Source organism: Echiichthys vipera (genome assembly GCF_963691815.1).
Source record: "Echiichthys vipera genome assembly, chromosome: 17".
NCBI classification, from domain to species: Eukaryota; Metazoa; Chordata; class Actinopteri; order Perciformes; family Trachinidae; genus Echiichthys; species Echiichthys vipera.
In genome coordinates, this window is record NC_139842.1 from 28239485 (window position 1) to 28260893 (window position 21409).

The following is a 21409-nucleotide window of genomic DNA, read 5'->3' on the forward strand; positions in this document are numbered from 1 at the left end:
GAAAAACAGAATTATCGTTAGACACTATGTATCAAGCAATGCTTTCCATGGTTTTGATCCACTGTTAAACATTTCCATTCAAGAATGGTTCTCCATCTTCAGCTGTAGGATCAAAGGCCCAAAAATTAAGACGGTACAGCGCTTCAAGCTGACATAAACATTAGTGTGACAATGAGTATCATGCATAACATGCACACTTTGAAAATGCAATAGGGTCAGATGTTAGTGTTTGTTAATCGACATAAAAGTATTGACATACAATTATCATGCAAAAATTAAAAAGAAACAATCAGAGCTTGATCAGGTAGGTCATTTTAAGTCGGTACAGGCTGTTTGCCTCAGCAGTCACAGTCTAAAAAGTCAGTCATTGGCCAAGTTTCTTTATACAGGGTTTGGAGGATCTCCAAAAAAACATAAAATAATCCATAAGTGGCAATAGAATTTAATCTATTTATTTAGTCATTTTTTCTTTTAAAAACCCATCCAGTTCCCATGGATGCAGTCAGGACCCTTTTATTATCATTATTAATAATATTATCCTTATTATTATTGTAATATCTAATGCTTCAATTTGCAAAAACAAGACGTATGTTTCTGAAAACTTCACCATCACTATGGCAGTTTTTTAAACCAGGTTTTCCCAGAAAACTATACCATTAAATTCCAAAAATTGAAATACCATTGAGAGTGAAAGCAAAAAACCCAGAATAATGAGTCAGGATTTACAGTGATGCATCAATATTGCATTTTCTAAACTCAATCACCAGAAACGCAAACCTGTGACATCTATGATGCCTCTTCAGGTAAAATGGGAGGTATATTTGAGATATTCCACAATGGCATGTTTGTTTTATAAGAAATAATCAGTGTTGCTTTCAATAACTTGAATTTTTTCTTATGTGAGCTAAAAAAGATTTTGTCTGAGCATAGTAATCAAAACCTTAACTTTCTGGTTGTCTAATGATCAACTCTCACTGCAAAACCCTAATTTTCCCTATTGACACCAATACTTATTCTTAATAAATGTTCCTATATGTATATGCAAGTGTATGTATGTGTTGAACATTAACATCCTGTTCATTCTAAGTTCAACTAACGTTGCATCTAGTGTGGATGTTTTTATCTTTAATTTCTAATTTGTGATTTTCAAATGCTCTGACCTTCCTCCGCTGTCTGTATGGCCTGTTCATGGGGGAACCATGAAAAAACCCCAAGCAGAAACACGCAACCAGGACTTCTCTGGATCTTGTCCCAGTCTCCTTCTTTCTCTCCTTCTGCTGTTGTCTTGATGAGGCAATCTTTGTCCAGGATTCTGTGCCCCATTCTGCTGGTAGCGAACCAAATGGCCAGTTGAATGTTGAATTCACACCTCTCCATCTCCACCTCCTTGCAATCTTTTAGTTCCTCTGGCTGCCATGTCCTGAACACAAGCTCTTCAGTGTTCAATTCAACTGGACATCTGGTGCCGTGGCCATCCGTTTCCTTTTCTTCAGGCCAGTAGTCAAAAAAGAAGTTGCTGTTTGGAGAGAGAACTTTTCTGGAGAAGCAATGCTAACTTTTTCCTTGTTTCAGTCTGTTTTCCTCAGTCACTGGTTTTGTGACAACTGACACATCAGATGCAGGTTCAGTCTCCCCTCCCCCTCATTGTCAGAGTCCTTCTGGGAATATGCATATGGGCTTGATGCAGGGGCTACATGGCCTGGAGACAGCATGAGGAGGCCCTGTCTTTTATCCCTAATAACTGCTCCTCATCATTCACACATACTTATTTCTTTAATTTCTTGTCTTTCTATAACTGAGTTTGCTTTCCTCCTATCTTTCCCTACTCGCTGTCCCTTTCTCTCTCATCACTTTACCCTCTTCACTACATTTGTACCTAGACATGTGCCTAATAAAAGAAGAAAAAATAAAAAAAATAAAAAACCTCTTAGTCTAGTAATGCCAAAATGTAAGCTCTCAACCACATTAACCCATTTATCTGCTATAAATTTAGCAGGATCTGTAAAAATTTTAACTTTCCCAATGTGTTTCCCATTTTTCTATTGACTCACTGGGATGTGCTTTTACTTTCAATGGGCTTATTGTTTACTCAGACAGATTTCACACATGCTGATCTTTCCATACGAATATGGTTAGATCTTATCACACATACACTAACTTTGGATAATCTTTCAGCCAGGTGGTCTATACGACAACGCACCCTTTAATATCCAAACTGCATATTTAGACACTGAAATGAGTTACCACAAAGTTTATTTTTCTTACCACATTCATACGCCCATTTTATTGTAGTTGGGAATCCCTACACTCATGCAAATTATATTTGCATTTTAAAAATTTCTACTCCTTTAATGAATTGATTGATCATTCATTTTCTCCCTAAATGCTTATGTATTTTCCAAAACACTTCTCTGTTCTCGTCAACGGGGGTCAATGCCGGTAATGCCGTTCTAGTAAAGGAAGCTTCTACACAGACTCACGTCTGTGCGCCTTCACTCTTGGGGTTACCCCAGAACGTGCACCAATTTTCCCATTTCAGATAAAAACGGCTACAGAACTATACCACCCTCTGCTGTCCCACAGAAATGTGTATTCCTCAGAACCTGAGTCTGATGTCAAAGTGGATATACACATGAACCTCCCACACTTCTTTAAACACACTTATGAGTCCCAGACTCGACTTATAGCAAAATTGCGATACAAACACACATATGAGTCCCAGACTCGGCTTATAGTAAAATTGCGATGCCTCTACATATGAGTCCCAGACTCGGCTTATAGAATTCGGGGTAACCTAAGTTCCCCGGGCCTCTAACCCACTTATAGAATTCGGGGTATCCTCAGTTCCCCGGGCCTCTAACCCAGTAACCTCCTAGGTTTTGTACGTATCCTCGTCAGAATAACGCTGGGGTCAACCACGACCCAGGACCATTCTCAGTTTACCATTCTCAGTTTACCATTCTCAGTTTTGCCATTATCTCAATTTAAATAGTTTACTCACTGTGGCGCAGGCAAGACACAATGTTTTAGAATGCCCAATGTGCAGAGTTTCGATTAAACAGGTTCTGCTTACCTTTACTAATGTGCCGGATTGTGTCTAACGCTGTTCCCCGTGAAGAAACCTTTTTGGGTCGAATTTACCTTCTTCTCCTTCCGATCCCGGACGAGCCCCCAAATTGTTGAGATCAACCTGCAGTTGCCTCCCCGGGTCCGTTGATCGGAGGATAGAAGAACAGATCTAGAGACGATGGCTTGAGATCACACCAATATCTTTATTGGCGCACTTTGCAAAGCGGAGACAAGTTCTGATACAACTCAAACCAGGTCATACATCAGACAAGTCTGTTGTGGTCTAAGAGTAGCGGCTTTAAATACACTGGTGGGCTGATGGTAACGCCCCCAAGGTAAAAAAGGTGGCAACAGAGGTTAATCTGCCTAGCAACATCTTATAACACTAAATGCTGAGAGAAGGAATTTAGTGCATGTCCCTATATGGCTATCTAGAGAGACAGATGTGTCTGTGTTTGCAACACACGAACTTGTTAGTTAAGGAATATGTGTGTGTGTGCCTAAAATGAGGAAATGAGCATTTCCTCTGTTTGTTAGAATCTTTACGAGGTGATGGGTGAATGGGCACGAGATCTCTTACCTTGCACATTCTAGGCTCTGTGATGCAAGTTTATTATCTGCTCAATCAGCAAGGACTAGTCTCATTCCAGGGGTTCATGACCCCACTCTGTACCAACTTCAGTTTAGCCATTTCAAAAGCCACATGAAGAGAGCAGCTCATTTCTCTTACTTCCACACTATGTGTAGCAAAGGTGGAATAAATATTTGTACTGAAGTTGCTGGTACATCCCTGGTCAAGGGGAACCTAGACGCAACACAATGTGCCGTGCCCCCCCTCTCCCAAGAAAGGCCAGCTTCACGTTTTAGTTCACAATTAAATTAGCAGTTTATTTGCTTCAGAGGTGAGCAAACAACAAACATAACTTCTAGTAAGCTCTACTCTTACCTAAGTAGAAAAATAAGTGTAAACAAATGAAAGGCTGCTTACCTAACCTCCTAACTCAAAACAGGAGAAAAGATGCAGTTCATAAACAAAAATGGCTTCTCCCTCCTACTTAACTGCTTTGGTAGTTAGTGCCCTATTTACAGTGATGCACAATACAAATCACTAACAACACACTAAAGTTACACAATACTAGATATTAACTCAGAACACACATATTCCAACTTAACGGCTCTGCAATTTGTTGGTCGTGCTGGTATCTGCCATAGAGCCATGGTGGGAGCAGTAACCCGGGGGAGAGCTGGTCTTGGGAGCTTCCCAACTCCACACTACGAGAAGGCCAAGGGAAAGGACAGGCGCCGTCTGGTCCAGGAGGAAGTGAGGGCAGCGGTTGAGGAGCAGAGAACCAGCAGAGCTGTCGCCCTGGGGCAACAAGGAGCTTGGACAAGATGGGAGCAGACCATGGACCGAAAAGTCACGTGGACTGATCTCTGGAAGGCTGAACCACAGCGGATAAAGTTCCTTGTCCAAGCAGTGTACGACGTCCTGCCAAGCCCATCGAACCTCTCCATCTGGGGCAAAGTGGAATCTCCGAATTGCCCACAATGCCCAGCCAGGGGGTTCCGGGTCGCTGCTCGTGTGGTTGACCGGACGGAGCACAGAGCAACTTTTAGCGTTATTTAGCATTTATTACGTTTTTCTACTTATTTTATGTATATATATTGTTACTTTTTAGTTTACCCTCTGCATGCCACACACGCCGAGTGTGTTTTCTAACTTTTTAACTACGTTACAAAGACGTAGCGGACTTTTTTTCCCTGCCGTCCCCTCGTGACGCTCTCTTTGTTTACCTTCCTGTTAACCCCGTGACTGCCGGACAATGCGGAAGTTATTCTCCTGTTTTTCTTTCCTTTTCACCCGGGACTTTAACTCTTCACTCAGCATGGATATACCCGTGTTTTTCATGGCCATTCTTCACGTGTGGCTTCTCCTGGAGTTTGTGATGGCGAGCAGAAACAACGACCAGCGGAACACGTACTCCAGAGAGACCCTACTACAGCTCGGACTCCATCCTCTACACGCCTTCGCCGTAGACTCGCTACCGAAGGAATTACTGCGGAGTAACTCAACCAGCCATGACAAGTCCACACACAAGAACAATAAGGTAACCAGAAGGGGGAAGAGAAAGAGCGGAATCAGGGCCAGGCTCAAACGGGAGACTTGTAAACAACGGCCGCTTCCATCTATCGTCCTAGCTAATGTTAGATCCCTCCGGAACAAAACGGACGAGCTACAAGCTAACGTTAACCACATGCATGAGTACAGGACTGCCTCGGTTCTTGCTTTCACTGAGACGTGGTTAAATAAGAACGACGATGACCATGCCCTGCATGTTGATGGCTTCGGCCCCCCTCTAAGACTTGATCGAGACAGTGAGCTCACGGTAAACAACATGGCGGCGGCGTGTGTCTGTATGTAAACACACGCTGGTGCTCAACGATCGTCGTGAGGGAGAAACTGTGCACCCCGGACATTGAGCTTCTGGCTGTCTCCCTTCGCCCTTTCTACCTACCCAGAGAGTTTCCTCAGCTCTTTGTCATCCTGGTTTACATCCACCCCAGAGCCAACGCAGTCACAGCCACTGAACACATCACAGACTCTTTAAACAAACTGGACCACATTTCACCGGACTCTCCCAAATTCATCTTGGGTGATTTCAACCACTGCTCCCTGGACAAATCATTAAAAGGTTATCAACAGTATATCACATGCCACACACGCCAGGAGAAGACACTGGACAAGTGCCATGGTTCAGTACCCGACGCATACAGATCCGTCGCCCTCCCCCCTCTGGGCTCTGCTGATCACCATGCCATCCTGCTTGCTCCGGCTTACATCTCTGTCATGGGAAGGGTGAAGAAAGTTATCAAGAACATCAAGCAGTGGACCAACGAAAGCATCATCACAGTCCAAGGATGCTTTGAATCCACTGACTGGGACAACCTCCTGGCCCCCTCTGATGACATTAATGAACATCTGGACACTGTGTCATCGTACATTTCCTTCTGTGTGGACAACATCATCCCCTCCAAAATGGTCACTATCTACCCCAACAACAAACCCTGGATCACCAAAGAGCTCAAGGAGATCCTCAACAAGAAGAAAGGGGTCTTCTTCACCGGCTCTGAAATGGAGAAAAAGGAGGTCAACAGTGAGGTCAAGCATGCCATAAAAACTGCCAAGCTGGAGTACAAGAACAAAGTGGAGGAGTGCTTCACGCAGGGTAACCTCCGCTCAGCCTGGCAGGGACTTAAGAACATGGCTGCTGTGAACACTGCTGCCAGCAACACAAAAACCATCCAGGTTTCAGGCAGCAGCTCTTCATCTCTCCCCAATGACCCTAACTCTTTCTACACAAGGTTCGAGCAGGACAACACCACCCAGCTGGAAGAAGCGATGTCCAAGCTCAAGCCCAGTGACTCAGCAGCCTTCACCTTCAGTGAAGAGGACGTGGTGAAAGCCCTCAGGAAGACAAGGGAGAACAGCTCACCTGGCCCATGGAAACACTCTACAGTTATCCCCATCCCCAAGAAGAGCGCCGTCAAATGTCTGAATGACCCCCGGCCGGTGGCCCTCACCTCTCTTGTGATGAAGGCCATGGAGAGGATTATAAAACAACACATCATCAGGGAAACCCACTCCCAGATGGACCCGCTCCAATTCGCTTATCGAGCTGGCAGGGGCGTCGATGATGCAAAAACATTCATAATAGACACTGTTCACAAACACCTGGAGCGCCCAACACCGCAGCCAGACTCCTGTTTGCAGACTTCTCCTCTGCATTTAACACCATGCAGCCCCACATCCTGGCTGACAAACTCTCAGACCTCTTTCATTTGGACCAACTGCTAATCCTGTGGATACTGGACTTCCTGACCAACCGTTCACAGAGAGTCCTGGTCAACAGCACCTTCTCCGACCTCCAACACACCTCATCCGGCTCCCCTCAGGGCTGTGTGCTCTCACCTCTGCTCTTCATCATCTACACCGATGACTGCAGAACCACACAGCCTAACTGTCATCTGGTGAAGTACGCTGACGACACCGTCCTCCTGTCTCTGCTATCAGGCCCATCTCTGCACCACGGACCAGCTCTTCAGGAGTTTGTGGAGTGGTGTGACAGCTCCTGCCTGGAGCTGAATGTCAACAAAACCAAAGACATGGTGGTGACCTTCTCCAACAAGCAGAGGGAACTGGCTGCATCAGCAAACACCGTGATCCGAGGGAAGCCTGTTGAAGCAGTTGAGGAGTACAGGTACCTAGGCACCATCTTCGACAGCCTGCTGAAATTCTCCTCCAACACAAAGGAGATTCTCAGGAAATGTCAGCAGCGGAAATACCTCCTTAGGAAGCTCAATTCCTTTGGAGTCAGCAAGAACATCCTCCTGACCTTTTACTACTCCTTCATCGAGAGCATCATCACGTTCTCCATCACATGCCGGTTCTACTCCACCAGCCTCCAGAACAGAAACCGCCTGCAGAGTGTAGCCACGGTCTGCTCTAAGATCATTGGACTTCCTGTTAGAACTCTGTTGACCATCCACGAGCAGCAGACACTCAGGTAAGCTGGTCGGATCATACAGGACCCCTCTCACGCTCTCTTCTCAGCGTTTGAGTGGCTCCCCTCAGGACGCCGTCTTCGCTGTCCCTGCTGCAGGACACAGAGGAGAAGAGCAACCTTCATCCCCAGGGCTGTCCAGCTCCTCAACTCCTGACCCCGCTGACCATCCCCCTCCCCACTCTTGACACCCTCCCCTGGACACTTCACCCCCCCCACCCCCCGGACACCATCACCCCCCCCCCCCCCCCCCCCCACTCCAGACACCCTCCCTGGACACCTCACCCCCCTCTCCCCCCCGGACACCCCTTCCTCCACCCCTTCTCCTCCCCTCTCCAGACACCCTCCCAGGACACCATCACCATCACCCTCCCTCCTTCCCACCCCTGACACCTTCACCCCCTGGACACCCCCCCCCCCCCTGGACACTTACCGGACACGTGAACTGGCTATCTACCTCCACTCCTGTCCTCAAAGCTGTGAACTACTGGTTTGATGCACAATTCCACTTCTGTTCACTCGGTTTATAATGTTACTGGTCTGTTGCACTACGCCACTTATTTATTCTGTTTATAATGTTACTCCGGTCTGTTGCACTACGCCACTTATTTACTCTGTTTACAATGTTACTCCGGTCTGTTGCACTACTCCACTTACTTATTTATTCTGTTATTATGTTCACACCGGACTTATTCTGTTACTATGTTCTTACTGGTCCACTTGATTCTGTTAGTTATGTTAATTTATGGTATTAATGCACTACTCCACTTTATTCTGTCTATCAGGTCTTATATTGTATCCATCACAGCACTATGGTCACTTTATTCTTCAGTATTCATCTGTTACACAGACCTAGCATATACTCAGACTGATGTTTTCCTGCCATGCACCACTATCACTTTATTATCTAGCTTATAGTTATATATTATATTTATACTCTATTACTGCACTATAGTTCTGTTAAGTCTGCTCATTACACACATGTATCATGTCTGACCTCATCTGAATCCGATCACTGTCCACTTACTGTATGTCTTTTCTGCACTACAGTTCTGTTCATACCGTTCACATGTCTGCTTACATCTGATACACACATGTCTGTCTTTCCACATCTCACGCCGACGATGTTCTCTATATCTAACCTGTACTAACACACTAACATCCTGACACTTGTTCTACCTGTACTAACACACTAACATCCTGACACTTACTCTTCTTTTACACTTTATTCTTGTGTTAGGTTAAAATGTTTTTGTATAATTGCACTGTCGTTATTTGCTGCTCTGTGTGCCCTGAATTGCCCCCCGGGGACAAATAAAGTTTTTTGAATTGAATTGAATTGAAATGGAGCACATCCTGAGCTGCTGGCCAAAAGCTCTTGGGCAGGGCCGGTACACATGGCGCCACGACCAGGTTCTGAAGCCCATCGCAGAAGCCATTAGCATGGGGATCAGCAGCTGTAGACGATCGCGCCCTACCAACCAGACGATCACCTTCGTGAAGGCTGGAGAACAGCTGCCAAGAACTACATGTGTCAGGAGTCCATCAGGAATCCTGGCAACTGCACAGGACTGGCAGCTTTCTGTGGACCTGGAAAAACAGCTGAAGTTCCCACCCCACATCGTCGCAACAACTCTGAGGCCAGACATCCTTCTGGTCTCAGAGGAGACCAAAAACATCATCTTGTTGGAGCTGACAGTGCCGTGGGAGGACCGTCTGGAGGAAGCCCACGAGAGAAAGAGGACCAAGTATGAAGAACTGGTCATCGACTGCCGCAAGCAGGGCTGGAAGGCAAGGTGTATGCCCATTGAAGTTGGATGCAGGGGTTTTGTGGGGAGATCTCTCTACAAAGCCTTGAGTGTACTGGGCATCACTGGACTAGGGAGGAGAAGAGCCATTAAGAACATCACAGAGGCAGCAGAAAAAGCATCCAGATGGCTCTGGATTAGGAGAGGAGATCCATGGGGAGTAGTAAAAGCTACCTGAACGCAAGTCGGGTCTGATCAACCACGGCTGGGTCGCCTGGGCGAGGGTGTATGATGTTGAAAGACCCGAAACACCCGATGACCCCTGGTTACATCACTGATGATGCGTTCAGGAGCATCCGCGGGATGTATTATATTAACTGGTATTTGAACCTATCAGCTCCCCAGTTGTTCGAATCAAGTTCGAGCAATCAGCCAATGATTCAATCAGCAGCACACCTGCTCCAGAGTGAGACCAATCACACACACACATATTTAACAATCCCAACCTCTTCTCTGACTCAAAGCTACATATCTTACACATCCATCTCATGTTGTTGCTTACCTTGTATCAGCCGTGGAGTCCAAGTTAGCACTCAGAAGCTCCTATGTTCTGTTAAAAAAAAGAAAAAATGTTATCTATACGCTTTTTTGAATCTAGTTTAAACTAACTAATCAATTACAAATCATGTGTACATTATTTTGTAGTATTATCTGTATGACCAGAGGTCAGTTTCACAAAGCAGGTTCAACAAACTCTGAGTCTAACCCTGAACTCTGAGTTGATCTACTCTGAGATAGGAAACTCTGAGTTTTCGGTTCCAGAACAGCTGATTTGAGTTTGTTTGATCAACTCGGAGTAGTTTAACCTGGAGTTAAGCGCGTGCATCACAAGTATAAAAAGACAGCATCAATGGAGCCCTGATTTGACGAGTCACCATGGCAACGGGGAAGAGGAGGGCTACGCTACCACTGGAATTGGAAATATTAATGCGCTCATATGGGAGTTTGAGCATGTTTTTCGCCGAAAGTGTAACACCGCTGCAGCAGCAAAAGAGAGGGAGACGGCGCGGGAGAACACTCTGCTCGAGTCAATGCGTAAGTTTAAATGTAGTCCTTTGCAATCACAGTAATATCACAGGGAAAACTGCTTGAGTGGTAGTCTATTAGTTTATTTAATTTAGGTGCATTCCCACGGGGGAGAAGCGCACTTGGCAGCAGCTTAAGATGGAACATAAAAACATTGTTCAAACAACGGCACAATCTCATGGTGACGCCTCATTTTGAGCATGTTTTACATTGTCAAGTAAATATTACCGTAAGTGGCTGTTTTATATGTTTATAACACACAATATCTGCTGGGATATGAGAGCATGACTGGTTGTTAATGTTGGAAATGTAAGGACGGATGAGATGGACTGTGACGTGAAACGGTGTTGTGCATATTCAGCACCCCTGCCGTGAAATTCACCCCTTCGCATTATAGGTGATAGTCTGGATCAGAAAGCTGTTGTTTGGACCTATAGGAGTAGTTTATATAAAGGTAACCACATTAAAAGCACACACTTTTGAACCTATGAATTTCAAGAAAAGCTCGGATTATATTTATGAAACGCTGAGTCAAATACATTCAACTTGTTTAAAAGATCCATTTCATTCATTTTGTAATTATGGCTGCAGTATATTAAGGACTAATAATCATCTCCCGACGAATATTTAATTCTCTGTGCGGTAATGCTGCACCTTCATCCACAGGATCATTATCAAAAGGATATGCCATGGTAGTGGAAATATTCACCACCTAATATAACTTCTAATGCAGGCCTACTGACTGATTTTTATACGTTGTATAAAAAAAACTCTTGTTTGCAAAAAAACGCAGCGCAACACAGAATATCTGCTGTGATATGAAACGGTACCGCTCAAAAAGAGATTTGCCTGGAAATGCAAGAACATCTATAATCAATAGTTTGATAACCATCTCCCGACGAATATTTAATTCTCTGCGCAGTAATGCTACACCTTCATCCACGGGATCGTTATCAAAAGGACATGCCATGGTAGTGAAATAGTCGCCACCTAATAAGACTGATGTTTGCAGTGATTTTCTGAAAAAACAGACGGAACTATACTACGCCAAAACTCGCCCGCTGACTGAATGAATGAGGAAATCAAACACCGTGTGTGGCTGAAAGAGGGCGGAGACAGAGAGAAACTCAAGGTGTTCTGAGAAAAACCTGGTCCTGACCAGGTTAGTTTCAGAGAGCATGTTACCATGGTACTGACCGAGAGGTTTAAGTTACCTCTCTTTGTGAAACAGGCAAGAGTTACCCCTCTCTCTCTGGTTCAAGTTACCTCTCTTTGTGAAACGGAAAAGTCAGAGTTTCCCTCATTTCAGGGTTAACAGACTCAGAGTTTTCACTAAACCTGCTTTGTGAAACAGCCCCCTGTTCAAGTCTAAAAGAAAAACATAAATATAGACCTTTTCAAAATGTAAACATAAACATTCTAAATGTGTCCTAGTTTATTTGCTGTTGCAATGAATGTGACATCAGCTGACAGGAAGTTAACAAGGACCGAGGCTGTTGCCTAGTAATGGAATTCCATTAAAAAGGTCTATAATGACATGAAGCAGTGACTCACTATACATTGTGCCATGGGGACAATTTCATCAAACAATAGAAAGTTCTACTTTCTATAAAAGTACATAACTAACATGACCTGCTGGTTAGACCGGGGTAACTGCTGGCGTACATGGTGTGATATTATTGTTACACTAATGTTTACAAAGGGAAAGTTATTGAAAAGAGTTCATAATAAATTTAACAAGAGTAAGCGAAAACAGTTCTTCAAATTGGTAGTATAGACAACAGTAATCAATATATATAGATAACATTATGTTTCTGACTCTACCATGCATAAAATGTACGTTTTGCATGAATTAGATTTTGCTTTTCATGTTGCAATTTGCAGACGGTCCATGAACACCTGACTCACAGCCAGCTACGCACAGACCAATTCTTAACTGGGAGCGGCTCCCAGTTAATGCATTGGCAGGGCGTACTGTAGAGTCGGGCACACTGTACCCATACTGTGATACATACTTTGAGCAACGCTGACCTGTGCGCACTGTCCGTAGACGTTTGAGGTTTCATAGTCCAGCATACCGTGTCAGCTCGATGTTGCATTTAAAACAGGTCGATGTGAGAACTTGAGTGAAACCGAGTGCTTGTACATGGAGACCGTGACATTGTTGTTGTTTTTTCAAAATACACCTCATGGCAGCAGTACGAAAACTTTTATGCCAGCTGAAGAAAAACAAGTCCACAACATAATACTGCCACCACCATGCTTCACTGTAGGTATGGTGTGTTTTGGGCGGTGTGCTGTGTCTGGTTTCTGCCAAATATAGCGCTTGGAGTTCAGCCCAAAAAATTCCATTTTGGTCTCATCTGACAATATACCCTTTTGCCACATGGCATCAGAATCAGAATGTTTTTTGGTACTCAGTGTAACATTTTGTCAGAAGAGGCTTTTTTCTTGCCACCCTGCCATACATGTAGAACTTGTGAAATTGTTGTCACATGCACAAATGGACCAACCTATACCATTAAGACTTGTTTACTCCTTCAAGGGCAACATGGGCCTCTTGGTAGCTTCCCTGATCAATCTTTTCCTGACTCGGCCATCCTGTTTGGAGGGTCTGCCCGATATAGGCATGGTCTGGGTGGTGCCATATGCCTTCCACTTCTGAACAAAACTCTGAACGGTACTCAGAGGGATAGTTAAAGCCTTTGAAATCTTTTTATATCCTTCTCCTAACTTGTGCCTATCCACAACTATATCCCGGAGCTCTTTTGAAAGCATCTTTCCAACCATGGTGAATTCTTTGTGTTATGCACTACTAGGAGTGGAATCCTCAAGGAACAGATTTTATTCTGAGGTAATCAAAGTCACCACAGTTGATGCCAGGTGGAGGCAAATTAACTTGGTTTGGAATCTGAAAGGTGATTGGTTAAACCTGAGAATGTTTATAAGGGTTATCCTAAAGGGACTCGTCACGTTTCCAGCACTGCTTTTCTAGTTTTTCATTTTTTATTAATTTTGAAAAAAATTACACTTGAATGTTGTAAGGCAAAATGTGTAAATCACACTGGAAATATATATATTTTTATGAATTATCATTTCAGGCTGTAAAACAGAACAAGTTACTATTTCAAAAGGGTACAATGACTTTCTATAGGCACTTTATGTATGAATCTGGGCTGGTTATTTCATTGTTTCAAATTTCTTAGCTTCAAGGAACTGCCTAACCTGTTTTTGCAGTGTGACAGGGGGCATTGTCTTGCATGAAAATTGCAGCTGATTGGGAGACAATTGCAGTGAAAGTATGTTGCTGCAGGAGGTTCACATAAACATTTGCTTTCGCCATGCCATGTAGCTGTACAAGAGGCCCAACTCCTGCTGCAGAAAACATCCCCCAAAACATGAAACTTGCTTCTCCAAATTTAACTGACTTCTTTACACACTTTGGCTTCAGTCTTTCCCCAGTCCTATGCCGAACATAATGTTTCCCATCAGACCGAAATAAATTGAAATTACTGAAGTGCACTCTGGACCAGTTCTCCTCTTTCCACACAACATGCTCCTCAGCAAAGGCAAGTCTAGCCTTTTTATTCTTTCTGCCGAAGAGAGGTTTGGTCACTGCAGAGTGGGCTTTCAGTCCAAATAGTCTTAAACAACGACATACTGTGTTGTGAGACAGATCCTTGCCCTGTTCAGCACTGAACTGGCAAGCAATTCCAGCTGCAGTGTTGAACTGATTCCCCACTGAGTATCAATATTCTTGAAATCACAGACATAGAATGCCCAACCTCTCTCTGATGGCTGAGAGGGTCATCCCTTTGGGCTTCATCTGGACAACCTGCTGTCTCAGGGTTTCAGTGACCTTAGAGCAGCCTGTCACCAGGTGCCAGATTAATACCAATACCTGGGAGGTTTCTGAAAGTGTCCTCTAATTTTGCTGACGGCTTTCTTCACAAAAGAAAGTTTTTTGTTGAAGTGCCTTGGTTATTTTAAATTCAATGTTCAAAGCTTCCATTGCTGAAGCTGCGTCGGTGAGCTGTGGCCTCAAAGTCTTAGGTGCCTTAAGGGGTGGTAACCCTTGAACACTGTGGTGGACACAGGTGAGGAGGGAAGCTGGCCGACTGAAGAAGCAGTCATTCCGTAGTATGTTATCTGGGAAGACTCTGGAGGTGGTCCACTTGGTTGACACATCTCTTCAAAATTGCATGGAAGTCTGGGACAGTGCCAAGGGAGTGGCAGACCGAGGTGGTGGTTCTCCTGTTCAAAAAGGGGGACCAGAGAGTGTGTGCCAATTACAGGGGTATCACCGTACTCAACCTCCCTGCTAAAGTCTACTCCAAGCTGCTGGAAAGGAGGGTTCGTCTTATAGTCAAACCTCAGATTGAAGAGGATCAATGCGGATTCCGTCCTGGACGTGAAACAACTGACCAGCTTTTCACTCTCACAAGGATCCTGGAGGGGGGCCTGGGAGTATGCCCATCCGGTCTGATACCGGCACATGTGCTTTGTGCTCTCTGGAGAAGGCATATGACCGGGTCCCCCGGGAGATACTGTGGGAGGTGCTGCGGGAGTATGGGGTGAGGGGGTCACTACTGAGGGCCATCCAATCTCTATACACTCAAAGTGAGTGTAGGGGTGCGCTTTGTCACCAATCCTGTTTTTGATTTTCATGGACAGGATATCGAGGCGTATTCGTGGTGGGTAGGGGCAGATGACGTGGTCCTGATGGCGTCCTCGGTCTGTGACCTTCAGCACTCACTGGATCGGTTCGCAGCCGAGCGTGAAACGGCCATGACTCTCAGCAGGAAACCGGTGGATTTCTTACCCTGGGTAGGGAATGAGTCCTTTCCCCAAGTGAAGGTGATCAAGTACCTCAGGATCTTGTTCACGTGTGAGGGGACGATGGAGCGTGAGTGTGGCTGCATAATTGGAGCAGCGGGGGCGGTATTGCAGACGCTCTACCACACCGTGTTGAAAAGAGAGCTGAGCCGGAAGGAAAAGCTCTCGATCTACCGGACAATCTTCGTTCCTATCCTCACCTATGGTCATGAAAGCTGGGTCATGAGGGAAAGAACGAGGTTGCGGGTACAAGTGAAATTGTTTTTCTCAGGAGGGGGGCTGGAGTCTCCCTTAGAGATAGGGTGAGAAGTTCAGCCATCTGTGAGGAACTTGGAGTAGAGCCGCTGCTCCTTTGCAATGAAAGGAGTGGAAGTGGAAAAAAGGGTTAAAATTCATGAGAAAGCAGAGGAGGGCCCTCCTAAACCTGTGGAGAGAGGATTGGGAAGGAAGGGAGGTGAGTACATCTAATAAGTACCCTATTAAAAGTTAAAGAATTGAAATGGATTTATCTTAATATTTCTCGTTTAGAAGAATGAATCCATTTCCTCTCGGCTGCCGGTCGTTGAGCAGTGGTCCAGTCATGTTACTCTCCAGACCCATGCTCTGTAAATTTTGCAGGCCATGGAGATGAAAATCTGCATATAAAACTGTGATGCCATCACCCCTGTTGATAATGTTTTGGTGTTGGTGTTATTCTAATGTACAGTTCATTCCAAGTATCCCCAACGTAGATTTGTGGCATCTCTTGCACCTTACTGCATAGACTGCATTAATGGTTGTGGGCTGCAGGGTCTACCCTTGGTTGACTACAACATCGGCATTAGGGTTGTTGTGGAATTTTGGATATTTGTAATTCATAATCATAGTTTTGTCAGGTCAGACGCAGTTCAGAGTCTCCTCTGTTTAACCTTATCATATGACTAGTACATAGCTTGTTTGTGCTTAATGGATAACGTAAATAACTGCCTCATGACAGTATAATGGCATATCTGTGCTCCTGTACATCCTGTTTCTTGCAGTTAACTCAAGAAATGGCCTATGTGGACCCTGTTTTTAGAGACCTTGTGATGAGAGAAGTTCAGAGGGGGATTGTAATGTCTAAGGCATGTTTTGTTTGGTCTAAAGACGTCACCCAACCAAGGCTTAGTTCGTTTTATCTATCACCTTGTGACCCTGTCTGTCTGGATGGGGTGTCTCTTCCTCTAATAGGCTGAGCACCAGTGGGCTCGGGGCCATTTCTGCTAAACTCTGAGCTTTGTGAGGAAGCAGGGGTACTTTGTCAAAATAAACCACAGAAGAAAAGCTGATCCTGTTTGTTGATCTTTATTGAAGAAATCCATTTCCACAACAGGGTTCAAAATGAGGGGGATACAGATAAAGCTAATTGCCCCTGCTCGAAGCGCCTCACAAGGTCGGGTGTCCTGATTCATTTTCGTGTGGACTAAAATGTCTGTGAGGTTCTTGTTTCTCCTGTAGGCAGAGATCAGGCGGCAGCTCCTCAAGGCATCAAAGTCCTCTCTCGACCCCTTGATATTGCTCTTGATCCTTGACAGGAGCAGTTTTAAACCTTGTGAGTGTGTTGACCAGGGGGACGAAGATGGAGTTGGACGGCCTGGGGGCAAGGATCTTGTTTTGGTATAGGCTGATGCTACTGTTGACCTCCGCTTTAATACTTCTAATGAAGTGCTTCAAGTAACCCCTGGGTCTCAATGCACAGTGTCTTAGACTGGTCGCTGGAGTTAAAACAAGACCAGAGTGTCGAGGAACTCCACTGCAGAGTGTTGTAGGTTATGTTTGAGTTTAATTTAGGGGTGGTGGGAGTTCAAGATGTTGACAAAGGTGTGGAAGTCCTGTTCAATTTTGTCCCAGAGGCCGAAGATGTCGTCCAGGTACCGGAAGTAAAGCAGAGTTGATGGGTGTTGCACTGAGGGCTGTCTCCTGGGGCAAGGTACATGTCTGCATAGGAAGGTGAGTACTTACGAGCCATTGCACACCCGCACAATCTGAGCGACATGCATGGGAATGAATTAGGCCTTTTCCCTGATGCTTTGAATAAGTCGCTAAATTGTTTTTTATAAAATAAGTTGCCAAAAAGGTTGCAAAAAGTAGCGAGACAGTGTGAGTGTTTTGGCACGGGGAAGGAGCTCACAGCAGCACCAGCTGCTCGTTGAGGATACTAACTACAGATCGATTTGTGCATCAGAGTCCAAAACACCACAAAAGTCTCCAATAACACCAGATACAGTCCACAGATTTCTCTATAGGATGGATGAGAATTTGGGAAGTCGCCAGATTTGGCAAGAAAGTCTCCAGTGTTTGTATTATGATTATACACAACAGCGGCTCTCCCTCTCTTCTTCTTCTTTGTTGGTGTATTTCTGTGGCAGTTACAGCACCACATCCAGGCCTGGCATGTGTATTATACAATTTTTAGCCGGTTTCGCTGGTTTCTTGTGGACGCAGATATTTCTTGAAACTTTTTAAGAACAATGGAGAAAAAAAAGGTTGTTTTTGATCGTGTGTACGTACCCAAAGTCATATGTTTCCTTTATGTAGCTGGGGTGAAGTTTGGAAAATGGGTTCATGAAATGGTCTACGTATTCTTTAATATTGTAGATTTCTGAGCCACAGTCACTAACATAGGTCTTCAGATCGGAACCACAAAGGGGACTGTCCACGTCTCAGGAGACTTTTAGATTTTGGGCAGGAGGTAAAAGAGACGTGGCCTGGGTTCATGCGGGCCGTCCAAGTACTATTTCGGTTTTGCATTTATGTATTTTTTGCGGTATAATTCATCTGTAATGTTCCTAACTAGTGTCTGTGTCTCCTTCTGTAGTGAGTGTGTTAGTGTTTTATAATATGTGTTAGTGTTAGGGTTAAAAAGCATGCCCAATCCATCACGCCGTGTGATAAATCTCAAATGTGGGAACATAAGGCTGTAGGAACAAAGGGCTATGGGAACATAAGGCTTTAGGAACATAGGACTATGGGAACATAAGGCTGTGGAAACATAGGGCTATGGGAACATAAGGCTGTGGGAACATAAGACTGTGGGAACATAAGACTGTTGGAACATAGGGCTGTGGGAACATAAGGCTGTGGGAACATAAGACTGTGGGAACATAGGGCTGTGGGAACATAAGGCTGTGGGAACATAGGGCTATGGGAACATGAGGCCGTGGGAACATAAGACTGTGGGGAACATAGGGCTATGGGAACATAGGGCTATGGGAACATAAGGCTGTGAGAACATAGGGCTGTGGGAACATAAGGCTGTGGGAACATAGGGCTATGGGAACATAAGGCTGTGGGAACATAGGGCTATGGGAACATAGGGCTGTGGGAACATAGGCATAGACCCCTTTCCTTTGTATGTTGATGCACCGCTGCCTTTGCTAGCCCTGTTCCAAGTCCCTGTCCCTCCACAGTCAATGTGGCGTCTATGTATATATGTCTATGGACATAGACACGGCATTAACTACTGCCGTCCACTAGAGCTGCGTGTCTGCAGGTCGGCCATCTTGGAACAGGGCCACCCGATCCTACAGTGCATCCATAGACACATGTGTATGCGGGCCTGTCGCGTTTTCCCCATGCCCGGGACATAGTGCTCCCCTCCTAACAATAAAGGTGGATTAAAAAATACAGTTTCCCAGTACATTCTTTAACTATTTTTTCTTTTTAATTGCACTGAATGTGTAGAAATAATAAACCCTCCTGACAGACAGCAGCTGGTGCATGTGAGTCCAGTGCTGCACGTTCATCCGTGTCAGACAAAGAGTTACTGAGTGATGTGATTTCTGATAGGGGCATCTTATTAAAAGTATTTTATTGTTATAACATAAATGGGTTTTGTTTGTATCTTTGATTGATGATGGTACTATATTCAGAATCAGAAATACTTTAATAATCCCAGGGGGGAAATTATTTAAATTATTTTTTAATTACTTTAGAACTGTTTCACTTTCACAGCGCTGTGTCAGACTGTTAGATTGAACGTTTATAATGAACAACAACAAATGTGCATACATTCAAATTAAATAAGGCTGATGGTTAAACAGAAGCAGACTGTTGTTATTTTGGTGATTAAATGAAGAGAGAAACAGTCAAACAACAGTAGAACCGCACAGGTTAGAGATTAGAGTCAGGCTTCAGCTCACTTCATCTTCCCCAGGGGTCTGAGGTTATCTTCAAACGTTACCATTGTCTATTTTCTACAAGTGGTGAGTCTGTTTTTATTATATTATATTATATTATATTATATTGCATTATATATAATTATTATTGCTATTATTATCATTACAGTATTATTATTAGGGCCTGAGCGGCAACTGCAGGTCGCCCAGCGAAAGACCTATTGAAATTGTGTCGTTTATTATTATTAGGGCCCGAGCACGGACGAAGGCGGCAAAGACCCTATTGTAATTTAAATGACAATTGTTTTTTTTATTCTTTATTAATTTTCCTTTTTTTCTCCTTTTTCTATCACATTTTTGAGGGCCTAAACATGTCTAACTTTTTAAAAAAACTTTGCACACTGATCCGAAGTGGTGAAAAATTTGATATTTTATTGGTCTCAGTCTTGGGCGTGGCAAATTAACTTGATAGCACCCCCTTGAATATTGCCAAAGTCGAGCCCCTCAATGCGCTTTCACCTACATTTATGAAAATTGGTAGGCATGTGAAGAATGCAGAGACACACAAATTATCCTCTTGGAGGTATACCCTAAACAAAACAGGAAGTCTGATTTTAACATTTATTATTTATTAATTATAATAAATTATTTTATTCGCTCTGTACTTTAACAAACTCCTAGAGATTTCAACAGAAGGACTTTAAAATTGGTCTGTACACCTTCAAGACATGGGCGACCGTAAATTGGGGAGCATACACGATTTTTATAGTTACTATTATTATTATTATTATTATTATTGTAATAATATTAATTATTATTATTAGTAGTATTATTCCTCACTCTTCATTTCCCAATTTTGCCCCTTTCCCAAACTGGAAAAGTTGTTTAACTTAGCATGTCCTTCCAGCCGGGTCCTGCACATTGACGCAAAATAGCGCCACCCAACAAACTTTCAAAATCCCCACTGGAAATTATACTAACTTTGTCCCACGCACATGCAAATCGGTACACATATGTATCATACCCACATATGCAAAAAAATCTCATGCCATCATGACCTCAACCCAACAGGAAGTCGGCCATTTTATTTTTAAATTTATTCTGCTTAAAATGAACTCCCACAGCTTCACCCGCTCAACTTCAAATTTGCTCCAGGTCATCTACAGACCGAGCTGAGCTACAGTTGTGCTCTGCACGTCTGTAGGTCAAAGGGCGTAGCTGCTAGTGCTCAACAAACTTTTGTTGCTTACCATCTACATACAAGTGGCTCTCACGACCACATACATGATCCGATCAACTTCAAACTTGCTGGACACAATGAGGGCTCCACCCTGATTTGCCAGATGTATTAATATCCCACTTCAGTTAGAAGCACCCCACAGTGGTAACGCTCTGCTGGAGCGTAGGAAAAAGCCTTCTTGCCAAGCTCAGTACGGACTGACGGGACCGCAAACGAGATGTAGTCCAGGGACCGGAGGCTGCGATGGGACTGTTTCCGTACAAGATACATTGACAAATAAGATGGGAGCAGTCCGATAATGGATTTATAGACAAATAAATACCAGTGAGTGGTTCTGCGCATGGAGAGTGAAGACCAGTTTGTGAGAGAGTACAATGTACAGTGATGTGTGAGGGGTTTACAGCCAGTTATGAATCTCAAGGCCCCGTGATATGCGGCATCCAGTAGTTGCAGGGAGTGAGCAGAGGCATTTATATATACAACATCCCCATAATCCAGGAGTGGCAAGAAAGTGGCCGCAACAATACGTTTCCTGGCTTTAAAAGAGAAACAGGCTCTAATTCTGAAGAAAACCCCCAGCTTTAACCACAATTTCTTCAGTAACTGGTCAACATGACATTTAAAAGAAAGGCTATCATCCACTGTGATGCCTAGATATTTGTAAGTGGCCACAGACTCAATGGGGATACCCTGAGCAGACATAATTCTGGGTAGAACAGCAGGCACCTTTCT